Genomic DNA, 20,631 nt, shown 5'->3' with positions numbered 1-20,631 from the left:
TTGACAGCAGCTGCTGGCCCGTAGCCACCACACTGTTTCCAGAATGACTTCCCAAGGGAACAGGATCGAAGCTAGTGTCTTGCAGTGTGGTCTGAGCTCACTAGACAATAAAGGAACGTACTTAACAACAAGCATTTCTTTCTTTGTACACCACATCAGGGAATAATAAAGGTCTCATCGGAAGTTTTATGTAAACATGGTTCATTTTTTTATTACCTGAACTGTTAATTAAGCTCCTGTTGGTAGGACTTGCTGTCTGCTTTCTGCACATTCTCTTCCAGTCAAGTATGGCAACTTTGGAAAGGGACTTTAATGCTGGAACTGTTACATGAGCAACATGGTGTAGCTCGTCATGGATTTTTGGGAACATGTTCTGCTGTTAAAACAGCTTCTTCAGAATTCAGTCCCTAGAAAATAATTTCTATTTATCTATAGGTATCCTATTTATTTGGATGGACTACCAGAAGTAATGAGTTAGCAGCACAAGTTGTTCAGTTTCTTCTTGTAGAAATTTAATATTTTTATTTCTCTTTTAAATTGCAAGTGGACTTGAGATTATAGTTCTCTGTTAAACTCATGCTTTCCTTTGTATCGTTTCCAGATTTCCATTTGCAATATGTGTGTAAGCAATGGAACAAGCAATACCTGGATACATACTTATGGTTTGTCACTCTAGCAATGTTTTGAGAATAAATGTGACAGTCACCCTAACAGATCTTATGGAAAAGCTCACGTTATGCTTGGTTGTACTGAGGGTAAAGCAAGGACCAAAAACTAAATAACTGATTTGCCTCTCTGCTACCTGTTGACCCTTTCAGAACTTTTAGGATCCACAAACACACACTCATGTGCACATAGAATAGAATCCATTTCAGAAAAGTGAAGATGCTAAATTTAATGAGGGCTGAGGAGGCAGGATTTTAATGTACTAACTTCGTCATTTTCTAGTTCATTTTTCCTAAGCTGCTGAAGGCCTACTTTCCCCCCAATACTGTCTTATTGCAGCAAATAGATATGATAAAATAATCTTCATCTCACTCCATCTACACAAAATAATGACGGAATTTTATATGGAAACAGACATATTGTTTCATAATATTAATGAATGTAATCTGTGCCTGTCCTAAAGTCAGTAGTTGTTTTTGCCGCTTATATGAAGATGCATTTCTACAAGTGCAGTAAACAGTAAGATTGTCATGTTTAAAATAGGGATTAAGACTTCAGTATTACAGCTGTAAAAATAATGACAGTGTAATGACTTAGGATAAATCATTTTCAGTGTTCTATTCAGAGTACATGAAGTGAAAAGAGTATATCTACAGCATTCAAGATAGTAAATCATGTTATGCAAAAAAATTTGGGGTCAAAACTCCATGAGACTGGAACTTTTAAAGGCATTATGAGGTTCCACACGGCCCTGCTGTATCTCAACAAGTTATTTGAAATTTAAAATGAAGTATATAAATTTGACATTGTGGTTAGTTTGCAAATATGTGAATGTGAGTATTATCTCTGAAGCTGTACAACAGTAAAAAATAATAATACACTTATCTACTTAGAATTTGTTCTCTTATGCCAGGGTGCATTTTTGCAACTTCTGCATCAGAGTCTAGTCTCAGACTGTATATTCCATGTGTTTTTTTCCATTACAAATGTGAAATACAATGCCACAAACTTCATAAACCAAGACTTCGTTTTGCCAATGACTTCCCTTGTGGGTGACAAACTGCTGAAGTTTTCATTCTGCTAGACCCTACTCATTCCTCATTAGCAGAAGCCTGATTATTATAACTGAGCTTGTCATGTTACAAATTCTTGCTGCTGAGGTGCAGGAAGGACATAGTACTTATCACTAAGGTGATAGAAGATTCCAGAATAAATCTTCCTCCTAATTATAAGGAAATGCAGATGTTTTAGCGTAAGCCTTAGAGCAGGTTCATCCATAAACCTGAATTTTTCCTTTAAAGGCTTTACATAATCTACAAAGGAAGACTTTTCAGCTTATTTAATGTTTATGGGTTTCTGACCTGATTCAGAGTTTAACATTCTTGCTTTAGAAAAAATGAGTCTTTCCTGGAGTCAATGATATGAATAATTATTTATGGCTAGATTGTGCCTTTAGGCAAAGTCTTGAGTGAAAGCTGATGCATAATTAGCATTGTCCCAGAAGGAGCCCTGGAAGGTATAGTGCCTTAGGGACAACCTTCAAGCTCAGTTCTCTTTTTCTTCTCTTCTTGCTTCAGGGATTCAGTTATTTTAACACAGCAGAGTTACAAAACTGATTGCTGTTCAAACACAGCATCTAAAGATTGTATCCTCCATGTAGACCTACCCATATTAATACAATTACTCTGCCTGCACCACTGTATTTACATTATTTTTTTTTTTTTTCCCTTTAGAATGGGTCATTTGAGATGTAACCCTTTACTCTTTCAGTAAAACTGACTCCAGATTGACCTGATGTCAGAGGGGCTTTATGCCTGATACATATATGGACTTTTCCAGAGTACCAGAATCAAGACCCCATTCCAGAAATGTGTTTGTCTTTCTTTTGGCAATCATAGTCGCTTTGACTGTGTTGTGATCTGATTCCAGGCATTTCATTAGTACTTTTTTAAGATGGGGCTATTAGATTTATGGATAGCATGTCTTGTCATTAAAGGAGAAGGACTAGGAAGAATATGAACAGAAATCAGATGAAATATTTCTTTTGCAACTTGGAGTCACACATTTCTGAGATTCGGCTGTGTTGAGTGTCTTGAGGCTTGTCATTCGTTGGCATCTACTCTTTTATCAGTTCTAGCTCCTGCTTCCTGGTGACATAATGCCACTCTGCTTTCTGACTCCATTCTTAAAGATTGAATTAGTGTTTTATCTTTCTCCACCAAATTCGTAATCCTTCCTTCTCTGCTAATGACTTCTCACCTACTTAAATATTTCGGAGAAGCGGATACAGCCTTTTCCTATTGCAGCTGTACCAGCAAACAAGTCACTGCTTGTCACTCTTCAAGATAGCAATTGCTGCCTCTGCTAGTGAAGCTACTCAGATGATTGTCTCGTAACCCATTTCAGTCAGAGTGTTTTAGCTTAATCAGTTTAAAGAGTCGTTCTTTGTTAACTTGACACATTTTTGTCTGAGATGAGCTCTGAAGAAATCACATATGCAGTTGAATTGGCTTCTAGCAACAAGACAGTAACAAGCAGATGACGGAAGGTTCAGAAACGGTGGGATTTAGTCAGGAAATGGTAAATGCTTTCATGACTATAACTGCCAATGGAAGAGGATGCATATTCACATTTAAATGGAAGACCAACCTTAAAAAATACTCCATTTACAATCAGTTCTTCAAGAGAAAGTGATGTTATCCATTTGTGTGTGTGTGTGTTTGTGCAAGCTATGAGCAAAGTGTGCAAGGTGGACAGCAGAGCAGAAAATTGGCAAGACTCTATACACCCTCTGTGTATACCTTTTGCAAAGATGGGCAGAATGGGAGAAACATTAACTGAACATAAACAAAAACAACAATGAAAATGCAGTGTGTTCAGTAGATTAGACATAATTTATGCTCACATCTGGCAGCAGAAAAAGCAAAAGCATACTGGCATATGACATCAGACTCCTTGCCAGTTTTTTTGCATCCTATGCTAATGGCCATTCTGCCATCTAAACTTTATCATTAAGGAGTATGGGATTAATAAAAAAGTTAATGGTTTTGTGAATATTTCATTCATCTCTTCTATGTTTAAACATTTAGAAAAAGCAGTGCTTCCCAAGGGACAGTATGGAAAAACAAAGCAGGAAATAACAAACTTACTGTGGTCTATGACAGGGAAAATTTACAACCGTGCATTCAAATATCACATTGTCAAACAGAAGATACCTTGAAAAATTGCCCATAGCTAAATCTAAATGCTTCTGCTCAAGCACTAGGGACTGGCATCAAGGCTAGACTAAGGAAAGAAAAGAAGGGTCAAGGTGAGACAACAATTAGGCTTGCTTGGGTTTAGTCTTATCAATTAGGCAAATGATCACAGTTGGTGTGCAATATTAGGCTCTAATCACAGTAGCTGCTGCTGCCCCAGCTATCTGAATATCCAGCTGGGCACCACCTCCACCATCAACCCCAGTTTAGCTGCTGCAGACTCCAGCATGTGCATTGGAGACACTGGCGATGGGGCTGTTTTGATACCTTCAGCAGCCTGCTGCTGCATGGAAATCATTTCTTCACCTAGAGCCGAAGCCTGGTTTGGTAGTACAAGAGCGTTACACACATGACACATAGGAAAAGCTTACCCTAAAACCCTACCTTAAAGTTCCATTTAACACATTCCATAAAGAAAAAAACCGAACAAACCTCTGACTGAACAGAAAGATGTGTTTTATCCTTAAAGAGGAAACATGCTTATAGTGACAGTGAAGCATCTGATACTTCTCCCCTGATTTACTTGCTTCCGAGTTTACTATATAATATATTCACATGGGTGGCTTTTCATATTGTCATCAGATCAAGCTATCTGCATGTTCTACACATTTGTTTTACATATTTAGAACACATTTTAGTTCGATTTGCCTGCCTTATTTTTCTTAAAACAAGGACATTTCTATTCATGAACAACCAGAAATACCATAGAAATACAGTAATTTTAATTAACACAACCAAACCTCTCTTGGCCACGGTGATCATGTGGACAAGCTGAAAAAGTGCTGACTGGATGCGATGTGTGCATTGCATTGCGACGGGTTACATCACTAGTCGTAACATGATGTAACCCAACGCAGCATGATGTAAGCGTCGTGATACATTGGAGATTTAAAGAAACAGCAGCATTCCCTTGTGTCCCTCTGCTCCTTTCCAGGAATGTACTCTCATTCTTCATCTAGTAATTAATAACCCATACCCGTTGCCAGTCTGTGAATGCTCATGTCATGTCTTATTCTTACATTAGTAGTCTCCCTTCTAATTACGGGCAATGCAGCCTTAATCCTTAAAAGACAGATTTTTTTTTTTTCTATGTACATATAGGTACAGTTGCTCTCTGTCAGTTGTCATAGATTTCTGACGAAAATTTTAAAAAAATAATCATGCTATGTTTAAAAATGTTTCACAGATATGAAGGGTACAAATAAATTATTCCAATTTTTTAATTGTGTAGCTAAGTGCACAGAGTTGAAATACTTTTGATTTGCATTGCCAGTTACATGTGGGAAGAAGTGCCAGGCTCACGGCTTTTCTTTTTTTTCTTTTAATGCAACTTGATGCATTTTTTACAATGCTATTGCAACTCTTAATCAGTTCAGCCTGTCTTCTATGTGGATGTTAGGGTGATTTGCCTTATGCTTCTTATTGCCATTGCTTCTTTCAGGACAGATCCTTGTGTATTCCTTTTATAGCGTGTCCATTCTGAAAGTAAGTTAGCAGGTACATAAACTGCAAATTTTAATTTACCTTAGAAGCTAAGATGCACTTCTTTTGTGTACATGTGTGCAAGTAATTGTGTGCTTGGTTTTTATATTTTGAGAAAGTCTATTTTAGGACAACTGTGAAGCACACATAATTTTCTAAAGATGAACAGAGGCCCACATTTTATCCCCTAACTAAACAGTATTTCTTTTATAATGCTAAAGTTGGAAGAGAATATGATCAAATAGCACAGTAAGTTTTAAAGGCAGAATAAAAACAAAACAACAACAACAAAAAATCAGGAAACTTTATTCTGTGATTCTGTATGATTCCAGGTAAGGACTAGGGACAGTAACGAGTCCTGTCTTCAATCGTAATATCACTGTAGCACCTGCTTTTGATTTCACTACTGTCACATCTTGAATAACTACGTTGCTATAAAAGCCATTTTACTCCATGACATCATTAAAAACTGAAGTTGAAAGTGTTGTATGAGACGACACCAAAAATTTTTATCCTTTTCCTTTCTCTCAAACTGGCAGCTCTCTCATCCATGGAATCCTGATAGTGCAAGAGACTCTGTTTCATCTAAACTTCACTGGCATTTTCTTCCCAGATAGTTTGGTGGCTGATCTATGCTGTGGAACACACAATTCATGATCGCTGCTCCATAAGCTTAATTTTGAATATAAAGTAGTCCTGCTTACATCAAGAAAATTAGACATAACTGTCTGTTTTGTCTTTGGTGATTTGTTGGTGTCAGTTATATGGTGTAACATGCTTAAAAGTGAGTATAAAATGCTAATAAATGTTTGGTATTTCTGTGCATTATGACTTCATTGCTTTTTTTAAGCATCTGCCATTGTTGCTGGGCTACTGAAGATTAATAGCTTTTAAATATATTCAATTATTTAAAGGAATTCAACACTCGCTGTATTCACAGAAAAGTTAGTCTCAATTGATACATGCTATACGTGAACAATACAATAATGGTATCCCTTTTATTTTTCTGTTCTCTAGTTGTAATTGAGGGCTTTAATTGAATCTCTTTTCATACAAAACCATTTTTGTCTTCTAGCAATACATAGTACTTTCTATTTTTGCTATGTTCTGTGTGAAAATGAAACTGGATGTGAATGTATTAGTCCTGATAAGACCTGCCATTCCTGGTTATTATACACTGATGTACAAAATTAGTGTATTTTCAGAATTACTTCATGACGTGCTTTTACACTGAGCGTTGTATTTGGCTATTTTTTTACGGTTGTCATTGCTATGGCTAGAGTAATGCCCAAGCCTTTTTCTTTGGAAGTTACAGATAATTTGGAATCTAACAATTGTGTATCTGCTCAAGTTATTGTTTCCACTGTGCATGACTACTAGGTTTTAAACACTACCGCATAGGTACCTCCATGTCTGTGCTAGGCTTACTTTTTATTCAGAGAGAAAAAAGGGAAAAAAAGCACACCTTGTTTGCAGTGCATCTTAACCTGGGGCAGACATTCTTTATCTCTGTTGACTGCGGAGTGAATAGGTCATATTTCGTAGGCATTTAGATGTATGTTTGTCTTCAGTTCAAAAAGTAGCACCTTAAGTGTCATCCATAATTTATGTAGCTTTATAAACTCTCTTTGAAGATATTCATATTCTCTCTAGCCTTGGCTCATGTAGTTTGTGTTACTGGAAAATTGTACAATATCATAATTCATCCCTTTTTCCAGATCATTAACAGAATGTTAAACAACATCAGATTAATATAGAGAATATTTCACTACACCGTTAATCTTTTGCGATGTTGAAAATTGACCTCTGGTTACAACTGAACATACTCTGTGTAGCTTGTTTTTAATCCATGACATTACTTCACCTCTTTCTCTGTGAATAATTATGTTCTCAACATCTTCCCATGGAAAAGGGTTTATCAAAGGCTTTTTGAAAACCCAAATAAATTTTATCGACAAGTTTCTTTCATCAAGTATTCTGTGGAGAGGCCTAAAGATTTCTAGCAGATCAAAGAGTGATGCTTTTTCTTTAAAGACAGCTGTGGGTTATTTTCTATGTATCTAAAAGCTTTATGATGCTTTTAATTGCTCTTTTCCTTAGGCTATAGTAATGTTATTTTTCTTGATTTTAATATGCACATTATCTGTTCCTACTAATCTTCTATTATAGTAGCCTATTTTAATTAGACACTGAAGTATTTCACTGGCAGTTCAATAATTTTATCCTCAAATCCTTTTTGAGTATAAAATACTGGTTTATCCTTAATGGATCTAGGGATATAGGTGCTAGTGTTCACTCTTCTGACACTTCAGTTTATCAAAATATGGCTTGTTGTAAGTCTCTTTTGCGTATCTTTACTTCCTGGGTACTCTTAAGAGAAATGCATATTATCTTGTTGCCTCTTGTAAAACTAGATATCGAGAGAGGAAAAAGAGTAAATGTAGAACAAAGGAAGATTAACAAACATGAAATCAGAGAAACTGAAATAGCTTTCAGTTATTACTGAATGCTGAAGATGAGCAATAACTGAAGACAGCATGGGGCTGAATTAATTTCAATAGTCTAGGGTAGCAGAGTATGTAGTATGGGTAGTTATGCATGACCCTTGGGTAAAGTTAACTGAAAAAATAGAACATCTTGAAATCAAAGAATGAGGGAAAAGAAGGATCAAAGTCTTGTAAGGAAGAAGTAAGAGCATCGTTTCAGAAAGCTAACCAGTATGAAGAAAAGGATGGTGCTAGATGATGCAGTAACATGTAAAGTAATGAAGAAAGAGTTGGAAGAAAATAATTTGTCAGATGATGTCATTTTCTTGGTGTGGAAATCCGTGAGCTACTCTTGAGAGAGGGAAGATTATCAATTATTTTAATGGTCTGTTTTGCACCATACTGCTGATATTAATGGATTTGGAACCTATTTTCAAAGTCAAGAGTCTGAATCACAAATTAAGGGTTGTTACTGGAATTGCTGCTTTTTACAACAGAAATTCATAATAAAAGGAAGAGGGAAGCTATGTAGAGACCTGTGAAATGAGATACTAAAATGAAATGTGGTAAAGCCAATATGGGACAGAGAAGGGCAATGCACTTTGATCACTAGGAAAATTATATCATCAGAGTTAAAATGTGGGTGACAGCAAAGGTTTATTTAAATGCTAAAATGTAGAAGGATATTTGCACTGAACTCTAGATGCAAATTTTGCAGAATGTCCCATTATAATTTTGTTACAGGAATTATTAAACGTAGCCAAAACTAATGTGTCACAGATTTTAGAAAACACGCAAAATAAGAACACACCCCTTAGTAATGCTGGGCACGCTTCTTTTTATGCAGCCAAGGCTACAATGGGTCTTTCTGGGCTGCAAGCGCACATTGCCATTTCATGTTCAGTGTTTTCATCCACCAGTATCCCCAAGTCCTTCTCTGTAGGGCTGCTCCCAATCCATTCATCCCCAGTCTGTATTGCTACTCGGAGTTGCCCAGACCCATGTGCAGGACCTTGCACTTGGCCTTGTTGAACTTTGTGAGGTTCACATGGGCCCGCTCCTCAAGGCTGCCAGTGTCCCTCTGGATGGAATCCCTTCCCTCAAGCATATCAGCTGCACCGCTCAGCTTGATGTCATCTGCAAACTTGCTGAGGGTGCACTTAATCCTGCTGTGTCGTTGATGAAGATATTAAATAGTATTGGTCCCAGTACGGACCCTTGCGGAACACCACTAGTTACTGGTTTCCACTTGGACATGAGCTGTTGACTGTAACCCTTTGGATAGCAGCCATACAGCCAGTTCCTTATCCGTCTAATAGTCCATCCATCATATGCATATCTCTCCAATTTAGCAGCAAGAATGTTGTGGGGAACCATACCAAAGACTTTACAGAAGTCTAGGTAGATGACATCCATAGCTTTTCCCTTATCCAGTGATGCAGTTACTCCGTAACAGAGGGCCACTGGATTAGTCAGGCATGATTTGCCTCACTTGATTTCCTTTCTTTTCTTTCCTCCACTTTCTATGGCCAATTTTATTGGGGTTTGCGGGTAGGAAGTATGAAGTTACCCACTGTGGTGCCTGCAAAGCAAGACACAACACAATGGACATTGTCAGCCTTTTCAGGCCTGGAAGGTTAAAAAGAGTGTGAGGACATGGCAAACGTCACACGGACAACACACATGTACAACCACATACACACACAGTGAAACTAATGGAATTTGCCTTTTGGCAGTTTCGCAGCTGAGCAACAACTACTACAAAAGTCACCGTTTACCTGGTGCTTTTTTTTCTTTCAGATTTTGCTTCAGGTGAGAAACAGTTGGCAGAAATTGAGTATTGTTTAGAGTGGAGGGGAGAGTTCAAGGGCACAGAGTAAGTTCATTCTGCTACACCCATAGTCTTTGTTAGAAGGCTTTGAGCTTGGACAGGAGCTGTCATCAATACCAGGAGAAAAGTGAAGTATCACCCTGAGAGATTTGATCACAGCAATCTTTTTTGCTGTGCTTTTAAGTCTGATACCTTCTTCTTGCTGCTGTCAGTGGTAGAGAAGTTGGCTGTGGTGCCAGTATTTCCATTTTGTTCCTGTAAGTGAAGTACATAGGACAACAGATAACATCAGCACACATACAATGATATTGCTTAAAAAAACCCAAAGAAGTAAAGCTTGACCTGTTCCTTTTCACAAGAACTGTTCATATTTAGCCAAAGATGACTGGAATTTGATTTCTTAGAAGTAATTGCATACATAAGCTGTATTATTTTCCATATGACTCTATATAGTTCATATACGATTCCCTTTAAAGGCAAAATGCAACTTGTCTTTCTTCAGGTGGAATAGGAAAATCCTATTATATTATATTGATATTATATCATTATATAATATTGTATAGTACCAAATGGCACATGCCATGTAGTAACTATATCATACAGGACTTTTTATTTGGTTTTCATTTCCTACTTCTGTCCCATAATGACAATTTACAAGCTACTGTTGTTTCTTTCTGACTTTTGAGTAAAGCATGAACCCCAAAATTGAAAGTGTTAAGCTTAGATTATGCTTGGAACATTGCAAAATGGAAAACCAAAATAAGACATGAATTCTCCTTATGTTTGGTCAATAGAGAAAAGATTATTCCACCAGAAGAGATATATATATAACCACAAACATAGTATGCAATGAAACTAGCTAACTGATATTATCAAGTAATGGTGATTATGTGGATCAGATCAGTGCTGTGGTGTTGAAGTTTGTAAGTTCAAATCATGATTCTGACTAGCTGTTTTGATGCTAGCTTAATATAATTAATGATTATATAGCATGTAAGAATCAAAAGGATCCTTGTTCAGCTTTCACATTTGTAGATAAAATTTCACAGTTTCATAATATGCTCAGAACTTAAGCTTTGAAGCAGTTAGAATGTAAATAATATTTAATGCTGCAATATTGGTCTGTGCTTTCCCCCCTCTTCATCCCTCTTCCCTAATATTTTTCTGTGAAAACATCTAAAAATCTTTAACAAGTGGAGGGCAGAAAAGTACTGCCCGAAAATTGTGTTTTCAAGCTCCAACTATACGGACTTGTCACAACCCGGGCTGGACAGACCAGGGAGTCATGCTGAGTTCGGAATTCCCTTGGGCTAAATTCAGGTGAAATGACACCAAATGATCAGTTAAACATTTTCTTCATGACAGAAGCAAACTGAACTGGGGAGGCATGATAGTAGGCAGCGGGGTTTCTCACAACAGGAATTGGCATGAGACTACCTCAGTAACCCATGTAATCCATGGTAACCATACACATCAGTTCAGAGAAGAAATTAAGGAGAGCCCTCCCGTTGGGTCAGGGGGTTCAGAGCGGAGCCCCTTGCTTTCCAGACCCTTCTCACCGAGGAGCCGAGGGGCGGCTGGATCCGCTCCTAGTCCCAGACTTGGTCAGCGGTTTATGTCTGAAGGGCTGAGGTGTAGGGATTATGGAAAAGGAGAGAGAATGAGAGAGCGAGAGAGAACGAAGAAAAGAGAAAGATTCCCCTGGTTCTGGGTCCAGCGTTGGTCCAGTCAGCCGAGGGGTCCGGTTCCAGTAGGCGCGTGCGGCTTCGGTCTGGTCCTTTTATCATCCTTGCCCCTCCTTCGGGCGGGCGCTCGACCTCATTAGGCCAATTAGGTGTCACGCGCGGTTTGTGCTTTCAGAACCTTCCGGGAAATGGGTCGGTGGGCTTGGGGGTCGTCTGGGAGCCGCTTCCCCTTCCCTGCAGACAGGACCCTTGTTTGATCTTTGGCCACGCACGGCGAGCTGCCCTGCTCAGCGTGTCAGAGCAGCGTATCCCGACACGGAGCTGCGCTCCCTGCGGCATGGCCTCCCTGTCCCGTTGCTGATCTGGGCTGATCTGGGCTGATCGGCTTCTTTTCGCCTGTGGTTCCGTGCTAGGCAGGGCTCGTTGCTCTGCAGAGTTCGTCATTAGGCAGAACTTGCCCCACCACGATGTCTGAGACCTGAACTCTTTCGGTCTCTCACAGGACTGAATGTATTTTTTAAAGTTGTGGCTAGTATAGATTAATGAAAATCAAAATCCTATGGTGACTTTATGCATCAAGTCCTACAACCTCATTAATGCTGCATGCACTAACGTTGCTTGCCACAAGCTAAAACCTCACAAACAATAATGTGAACATAAAAGAAATTTCTGTTCTCTTTCTAGTTTGTTTTTTTTTTTTTTTAAGTCTAGGTCTGCTCCATTTAATTTCCGGGATCTTAGTGAGACTGGGAAGTGGTCTGCTCATGAAGTCCTTGCTTATTACCCTCTAAATCGATCTCCTGACATATGGGTAGAGTTGCACTTTTTTTTTAAGTAGCCTGATTCTGATACCTTGTCATCTTCAACTATCCTTCTGTGGAAATAATGAAAAATAGAATGCAAGATTTTCTTCTTTAAAAGTATGGTTTCTCTGTTTTATTTAAAAGTGCTGGCAGTCAGTATTTCCTTTGGTATCTTATCACAGCGTAAGTTTTTCGCAATAAAGACATTAATTTTTGTTTGGCAAAGTCATGTATGTTTTCAGTACTGAGTAATAATGAATAAAATGTGTAAATGAACTTTTCTTTCCAGTTTCTATCTTATTTCCTGGGTATCTGCTATGCATTCCTAGGGAAAATCTTTTCTGTACATGTACTATTTTGGAAGTATTAGAATAATTAAATATTCATATTTCATATTATAAAGCTATTCATCATATCCACCTAACATCTGGTTTTCCATGAAATAGCTATAGTATATTCTATCCCATCTTTTCATTTTTAATTTTTAACTCCTTTTTATTAACATGTTAGTTTCTGATAGTCTAGTTGTTTAGTTGGTTTGATATTGCTAATTCCAGTAGGAGTTACTACATTGTTGTGTGTAGATGAAGATGCCATTGAAATCTAGTAGAGAAAGAAATGGAAAACACTAAGGTATGTGCTAAAAAAACCTAAAAAACCCCACTGAATGGTGTTTTGCATGTACCTCCTTTGGATGTCTTATAACTGTAACTAACACTTCCATGATTCCCAAGTAAAAACCAAGATGTCAGAGATCCAGTAAACATCAAAATTAGTATTGAATGTGGTGCCGAAATATTATATTATCTATTACAACGGAATAAAATTACATTCTCACAGGATCCACTGAAATAACAAACACAATTATTTCCTGAATTCTCCAAAGGCAACTGCAAATTGAGCTTGTGTTCAAAATGAAGAATTAAAATAGCTGCATCAAATAATTAGAGGTATTCTTAAGAGTTGATTATTCAGCTCACAGCTTCCAGTGATGCCTTCAAATGCTCAAAGGGAGGGTTTGCACAAACAACTTCACCAGCAGTTGTTAAATGCAGAGTATGTGCTTGTGTTGTTCAGCTGTCTGCAGAGAGGGTGTAACAGTTACCTTCAGTTATTAAAACTGGATGTTAATTCATGGGGTTTTGTACACATCCATTTTAAATGGGACATAGGTACTTATCTCTTAAGCTTATTTGAAAGTGCTCACCCTTTAGTTATAGGTAGTGTTAGGTCAACATTAGTCAATTCTTTCCGCAGTCTGGTTACCTAGTTTACCTGGGGTGTAGTTACATCCAGGCTTGGGAATAACATAGGTTGATTTGTGCCTTCTAATTCAGAAGTCCTATACATTCTTGGAAACTTAATTGTAGTATAATCATCATGTTAACAACCTTATGCCCCTCTGCAGCTAATTGTGCTCTACCCATATCTTACACCCGCTGACTTTCCAGTGCAGTATATCACATATGTTTCTGGACAAATTTTGCAGTGGGATTTATATATCCTACAGGGGCTCGCATGTTCTTGGATCTTTACTGCAGTATTTACCGTAGACTTACTCATGTTCTCGGTCCTCAGACAGGACTGAAGCCAGCTTCATCACAGTGCTGAAGCTTATGCATACTGGCATTTTATTTGAAGTCAACAGGACTTCTCATATGCTTAAAACTGTGCGTGCGCCCAAGAGCTTTGCCAGCACTGAGCCAGCATAAGTGACACAAAGGAAAAGTGTGGTTTAAAACATTTCAGTATATCAAGCTGATTGTTGTATTTAGGACGTTGTAATTCAAGCAAGTAGCATGTAGGTGTCTTTTCCAAATTTCAAAATGGTTTCGCTGATGAGAGAGGTGAGATGGGTGAAAGCAACTGCTGTGCTTCTACGTAGCAGTACTGTGCACTCAGACAAGTTAGCATTTTTACATTCACACCTCATCAAGTGCACCAATTTAGCAGAGAAATGTAAGCTATTTGAGGTCACTGCCACACTTCCACACTGACAGTGTTCCTCCTGATGCTTGTACAGAAAAATATGTGCTTCCCTCTGAATTAGTTTAAATAACTATGTGGTAGATTTATGCTTTTTTAATGAGTCTTTCATTATGCAATCAATAAGCATTGCAGGCTCAGTCCAGTCCTCCATCAAACAGAGTAGATTCAGTTACATTCAAAGTACAAGAAACACTCCCCGTATCTGTTGGAGGTCACTGAAAGGATAGGCTGCACAATGCCTTCTTTCTTTTGAGCCATTATAGATGGTTATGTCAAAGCAATGTACTGTATTTAGAAGACTTTAAGTTCTAGATGTGGCGTAACTTGCATAACAAAAATCTGTATAAAAAAAATTACTGAATTTATGTAGCTGCCTCCTTTCTATATTAGTTATTAACCCTCTACAATAATAATGAATTATCTATTAATAATTATCAATAAAAGCAATCTGTTAAACCTTAATTTAATATTTTTTAAAAATTATTATTCTCAGTGATTTTTATTCAAACCAATTTTTTTTGGGGCGGGGAGGGGGGTAAAAAATGTACCAAAATGGATTAACACAGGATGAAAGATAAAACATATTAGGTTTATATTTTTTTCCAGGATGAATAAGCACAATCTAAATAAGAATTTCAGAATAAGTAATATTTCTCGAGTGTGTTTCTTTTAGTAACTATGACAAGCGTCCAGTGTCAATGCCAGTGTTTATCTTCTTCATACCTATATTTAACAATCTTCTTAAAACGAATGGCTCAGTTTCCAAAAATGAGATGTATAGGAAGCTTTGAAAACTTTGACAAAAGGGAAGAGATACCCCATTTGCCCAAAGTTACATAAGTTAAGGTTTTATCTTCTGCATCTTACTTGGAATAAGAGTCAGTAGCATTTAGCTGCTGAATACAGAATATTATAATCAGAATGTAGACAGGCCAAAACTTCATGTAACAACATAGGTCCTAAGTGATAACTGTTGTTGCTATTTTCTAGAACCTCTTTTTGGTCCTAACCAGTGATCAGGATCACATATCATCTATACAGATAGTTTGAAGATTTTCCGTGTCCTGGAATCTGTGTGAATATTATATTTTCTTCATTGAGATGAATCTCTGTCAATATACTGGCGTGGAATAAACTTGTAAGGAAAGGCACTCCCGTATCAGTCACAGAACTAATAACTCTTATTAAATGGTAGTAAATAATTATTTCCACAACATCCCTTGTAGTGCTTGTATCCTTCTGTGGAACTATATAGGACAGCACAGTCACACCGTGTGACAACTAATGTATTCCATTGCCCTGTATTAACTTGTTGGAAGATATAACCTCATTTAAAGCATGTGAAATTGAGTGACGGACTGATTTAATGCACTCGTTGTCCAAGAAAACAGCTTGTGGGAAGCATACAATTTAGGGCATGGAGTAGTCATTATTTCTGTCTTTATTTGGGAGGACCAGTATAGAGAATACTACCATTTGTAAAATGTTAAGAATTTCATCCTGCTTTCATTCTCTGTACATGGAACAGTTAATGCACAGAGATGCAAGCAATTTTTCTGGAAACAAAGGTATGTGTAATCATGTAATCGAAAAATATGGGCAATGTGGAGTACAGAGCTGAGGCAATTTTAGAATTTCATATTTTTTATGCAAACCCTTTTTCAACCTTAGAAATTTTCGTTTGCAATAGAAGTGTCTATGTAGATTTTTAAATTAGTTTTCTAAAACTAAAAAAGCCTGTGAAATAGCATTTTCTTTTTGTTTTAAACCTTACTAATGCATGGAACAAAAAACTCTGTAGGGCTTTTTGCTGCATTTTCTTACAGTCCATCCAATTTCAAATATGACACAAAATTGTCGTTTAATTATCTTTTCTTGAAAAGAAACATTTCCTGGCGATATAGCAGCATCTACACATTTGCTGTTGTCTGGAATTCTAGTGATTTTGTGTGTGCGTGTGTGTGTGTGTGTGTTGCAGCTGGAGTCATTAAGAACACAAATTCAATTATGTTACATGTTCCTTAGTTAAATGCCGTTCCTATACAGAGATAGCAGTTGCAACTCAATGGTTTTGTTGTTGTTGTTAATGGTATTAGAATAATGGCCACTGTAATTGTGTGTCTTCTGCTATTCAGTGATAATATAGGAATTAAAAAAAAAAATAAATCTAATTCAGGCAAATTTAAGTGAAATTCTGAGCTTTCATTGGCTTCCGTGTTAAAAACTACCTAGAACAGTAGGAATCTAACTCTTCATATTATTTAGGAGAGAGATGGAAGGCATCTAATTTATGGCTAAGGACTGCTTTGAAATTGAATATGACTGTTTGCTGGAGTTACGCACACTGTTGACAGATTATTATTTCATTTTTAACACCATTATGTGAAGGGAGTGCCAGAGAACAAACCTGTGTTCTTTCTGGACAAGTATTGACTGTATAGAGCGGTTTCATGTACATATATGTGTACATGCACATATGTATACACCCACACACAATTCCACACACATGTTGCCAGTATTCAGTAAATAATTATGAAATAATGGTTATTTAAATCTAGACAATATGCATATATTTCTCTTTCTCCATTTCAAAGCAACAAGCTTCTAAAAATACAGGTATATGGATAGATACGTTGCCTTTCTTTGTGATCTCTGCTAACGGAGGTGATCCGTGGCCAACTTCTAAGACACTCTGACAAGCTGTAACTCTCAATAATCGTTTTCCTCCACTTTTGTTTGAAAAACCAAATGCCTCTTTTGATCTTTCTTCAGCCGCTGGATGAGAACTTCTTGGTACAGCTATAAAGGTAGCTGGAGAGCCTTGGCCATAGCCGCGAGCCAGGGGCAGTGTTATGACAGCCCAACTCCCCCACTGATAGACCCGTCTTTTTGGACATAAAATGACTTAAGACTTGTGCACTAAGTGAGACTCAAAGTAAAGCTAACCCACCAGTCTTGGGAGAAATGCAGAAAGTACAGTACAGTTCTGCTTTCCCTACTACTCCCTCGAGACTGTAATGAACTGTTGACTTGAGCTGACTGTAAAATTGTAATAGTTCTCATGGGATGGGAAACCAAGAGCTTTAGAGATCTATTGAAATGGCTGTATAAATAAGACATATCACTGAGAGAATGACTATTAAATCCTGTATTAATCTGGTTTGAGCTGGAAGTTTCCAGAAGGTTGAGCATGCTCTATGTGAAACTGGGAGGTCATACAACTAATAATGTGCTGTGTGATTTCTGAAAACTGAGCGCTTTCCCAAAATTAAATGGGGTCAAAAGGTACACTGTGTGACAGATGGAGCAATTACATATAAAATGCAAAGAAATGGCGTCAGCTTAAGCAGTAGTTGATAATTTTTTGCTGCCGTTAGAGGCTTCAGAATGGATACCTAAAGTGCAAGCACTGGTAAACTGCATGCATGGGAGCTGACTTCATTGCATATATACGATACATATTATCTGAACGGAGGAAGATGTAGCATAAATTGTGAATACATCCGGCAAGACTTGCAACCACAGAAAATCTGTTTCTGAATGAGATTTTTATTCATTATCAAAGGAAATGTGAGCCAGAGGATGTGCGTACAGTGGGTCTGGAGCACAAGTCTGATGAGGAGCGGCTGAGGGAGCTGGGGTGGTTTGGTCTGGAGAAGAGGAGGCTGAGGGGAGACCTGATCGCTCTCTACAACCGCCTGAAAGGAGGTTGTGGCGAGGTGGGTGCTGGTCCCTTCTCTCAAGTAAATAGTGATAGGATGAGAGGAAATGGCCTCAAGTTGCACCAGGGGAGGTTTAGGTTGGATATTAGGAAAAATTTCTTTACCGAGAGGGTTGTCGAGCATTGGAACAGGCTGTCCAGGAAAGTGGTTGAGTCACCATCCCTGGAGGTATTCAAAAGACATGTAGAGGTGGCACTTAGTGCCATGGTTTAGTGGTGGACTTGGCAGTGTTGGGTTAACAGTTGGACCCGTGATCTTAAAGGTCTTTTCCAACCTAAGTGATTTTATGATTCTATGATTATATGGCTAGTACCCACAGTAGGAAAAAAATCCAATGTGGCAGGAACACAGAAATCCCGTTTGAGAACTCATTGATGCAGTCCATTTTACCACATCTCAAAATGAATTGAAAACCCCCTTAAACCAAAGAACTTAGTTATAAAAATTTATTTCAGTTACCAATAGAAAAAATGAAAAATTGTTCCACAGCACGTAGGAGAAACAGCATTCCCACTCACATTGTAATTAAATACACTTTAGAATTATATTAAGTTGTTCTGAAAGTTGGTTACTCCATGATTTCTTCAAGTTGTGAAGAATTAAAAAAGAAATAAAGAATGTTTCAAATATTGCAGTTAACTTTATGTCACATACCTGTGTTACGTGTCATTCTAGTACCAAGGTGTGGTGACAATTTCCAAATTCTCATTACACTTGTGGTGTTCTTTCTGAAGCACACTGAACCAGGGTCACTTCAGGAAGCATATTAGAGAGAAAATCCTTGGAATATGTTACTGATATATATATTGATGATTTTAGGAGGGGTGGTATCTGAACTGAAATGCTTTGGGACACATCTACTTCTTTCACTCAAAGTACTTTAAATATGGATTACAGTTTAAATAATTGCACATAGAGTTTTTGTCTACAAGCACTATATATATATATAGGGTCACACTGATTTTTTATTTTTTAATTCATAGGAATATAATGTGGTAGTTGATTTTATATTTCACATATGATTATCACTTTTTTTTTTAATGAAACAATTAGAAAACTACCTCACTGGGTGAAATGAGATCAAAATTTCTTCTGTTACATGCTTTCAAACTTGTGTCTAGGTGGATTTATTATCTATGAGTAATTATTTCTCATTAGTTTTTAACATGAATCCAAAAAAGTTTAAGGGCAATTTATAGGTGGAGTACTTGGTTTATCTAAATACAAAACTATTTTTATTTAGGTAACTCTTGAGAAAGGATTCAACCTTTATTGGGCTGCAGCTAATTTGGAAAAGTATTTTTAAAAAAGGGCAAAACTTGGATGGTGATTGAGACTTAGAGCCTGCATCTAACATTTCTCAAAGAAATTGATAGATTGGAGAGCATCTGTATTTCACTGACAGTGATATTTTACCTAGTTAATTATGTACTGAATACATATAATTGTATAAGTGAATGCACTTGTGTACTACATCACACAATAATTTGTGTACAACTGCATTGAAGATGCAGGCTTTGTATGGAGGTGAAGTCTCAGCCACTGCTTTTCACATTTGGACTTTCTAATCACTGTCACTACAGATAAAATGGTGATGTTTCCAGAAAATTTCTATAGAAAATCTGTATTCTGTCTGTATCCAGAAGACAAGCAAACCAATGCACAGAACCCTAAACTGTATTAGCAAATCTTAAGCACTTTAGTAACAATTAACCACATTCTGTCTTATAATCATGGACTGACATTTACTTGAAACCTTAAATTTTGAGAGATAGAGGGACATTTTAACTAGTAGAATAAAAGAAAGTAATACAATAATTATTTTATTTTAGCTAAATATGATGTGTCTGTAACATATTCAGATTTCATATACAAACTCATACATAAACAAGTTAAAAAAAGTATAGTGTTCTTTTTCAGTATGTCTTAAAAAGACACTTCCAAATAAAGACAATTCAGGAAAAAAATTGTTACGTCTGGTGACTTAGACCATTTTATTTGTTTAGTAGCCATATTTCATTTCTGAACTAAATTAGAAATTGAGTTTCCTATTCGTGTCTCACTCTTTTATCAAGTAACCTTTTACATTACAGAGGGCTACTCTCTACAGGAGCAAGCATAGCATAATGAAACGTTGGTTGCAAGGATAACTTGGTGTCTTTTTTTTTTTTTTAGTTGGAAAACAAGCATTGCCCAAGGAGAAGGGTGGGGAAAACTGTTCATTTCCTCCTGCTCCCATAAGCACAGGCGATGGAATGTATGGGCATGTGTGTGTATGTGTGTGTGTCCGTGCATGTGTACACCTCAAAAGTATTTTGAGAAAGCATACTGAATACAAATTAAAATATATTCTTTACTAAATCTTCTAATAAATAAGTGCAAGTTCTTTATCATGGTAAGTAACTGTTTCCAGGAAATCTCTAGGTTTTTCTAAAGAGCGTGAAATGTGGTATAATAGGAACCAAGGCTACTTTTGGACCAATTTAATGTCTGGGATTGACTCAACTCTCTTTCACCTTTGTTACCTTTGTTTACAGTCTGTCATTTGAAGTATCTTTTTGCTCCTGTTGGAAGCAAGTTTAAATTTTAAGGAGGTCTTATGGTTTGTCTTGCTCCATTCAAGTTGTGTAAGACTCAATGATAATTTTATTTGCATTGGTTCCATTTAAAATTCAGGTTGTGGCTAATTCTTAATAAATCCTAATGAGGA

General features: G+C 37.2%; 1 protein-coding gene across 8 annotated transcripts in view; it reads left to right on the top strand.

Annotated features, from left to right (window-relative positions):
- Positions 1 to 20,631, top strand: part of NLGN4X (neuroligin 4 X-linked) — a 185,575-nt gene that overhangs the window by 78,852 nt on the left and 86,092 nt on the right. The gene's annotated exons all lie outside the window — the stretch shown is intronic.

Source organism: Accipiter gentilis, chromosome 31 (assembly GCF_929443795.1).
Source record: "Accipiter gentilis chromosome 31, bAccGen1.1, whole genome shotgun sequence".
NCBI classification, from domain to species: Eukaryota; Metazoa; Chordata; class Aves; order Accipitriformes; family Accipitridae; genus Astur; species Astur gentilis.
The sequence above is the reverse complement of the archived record's forward strand: the minus strand, read 5'-3'. Positions and strand labels throughout refer to the sequence as shown.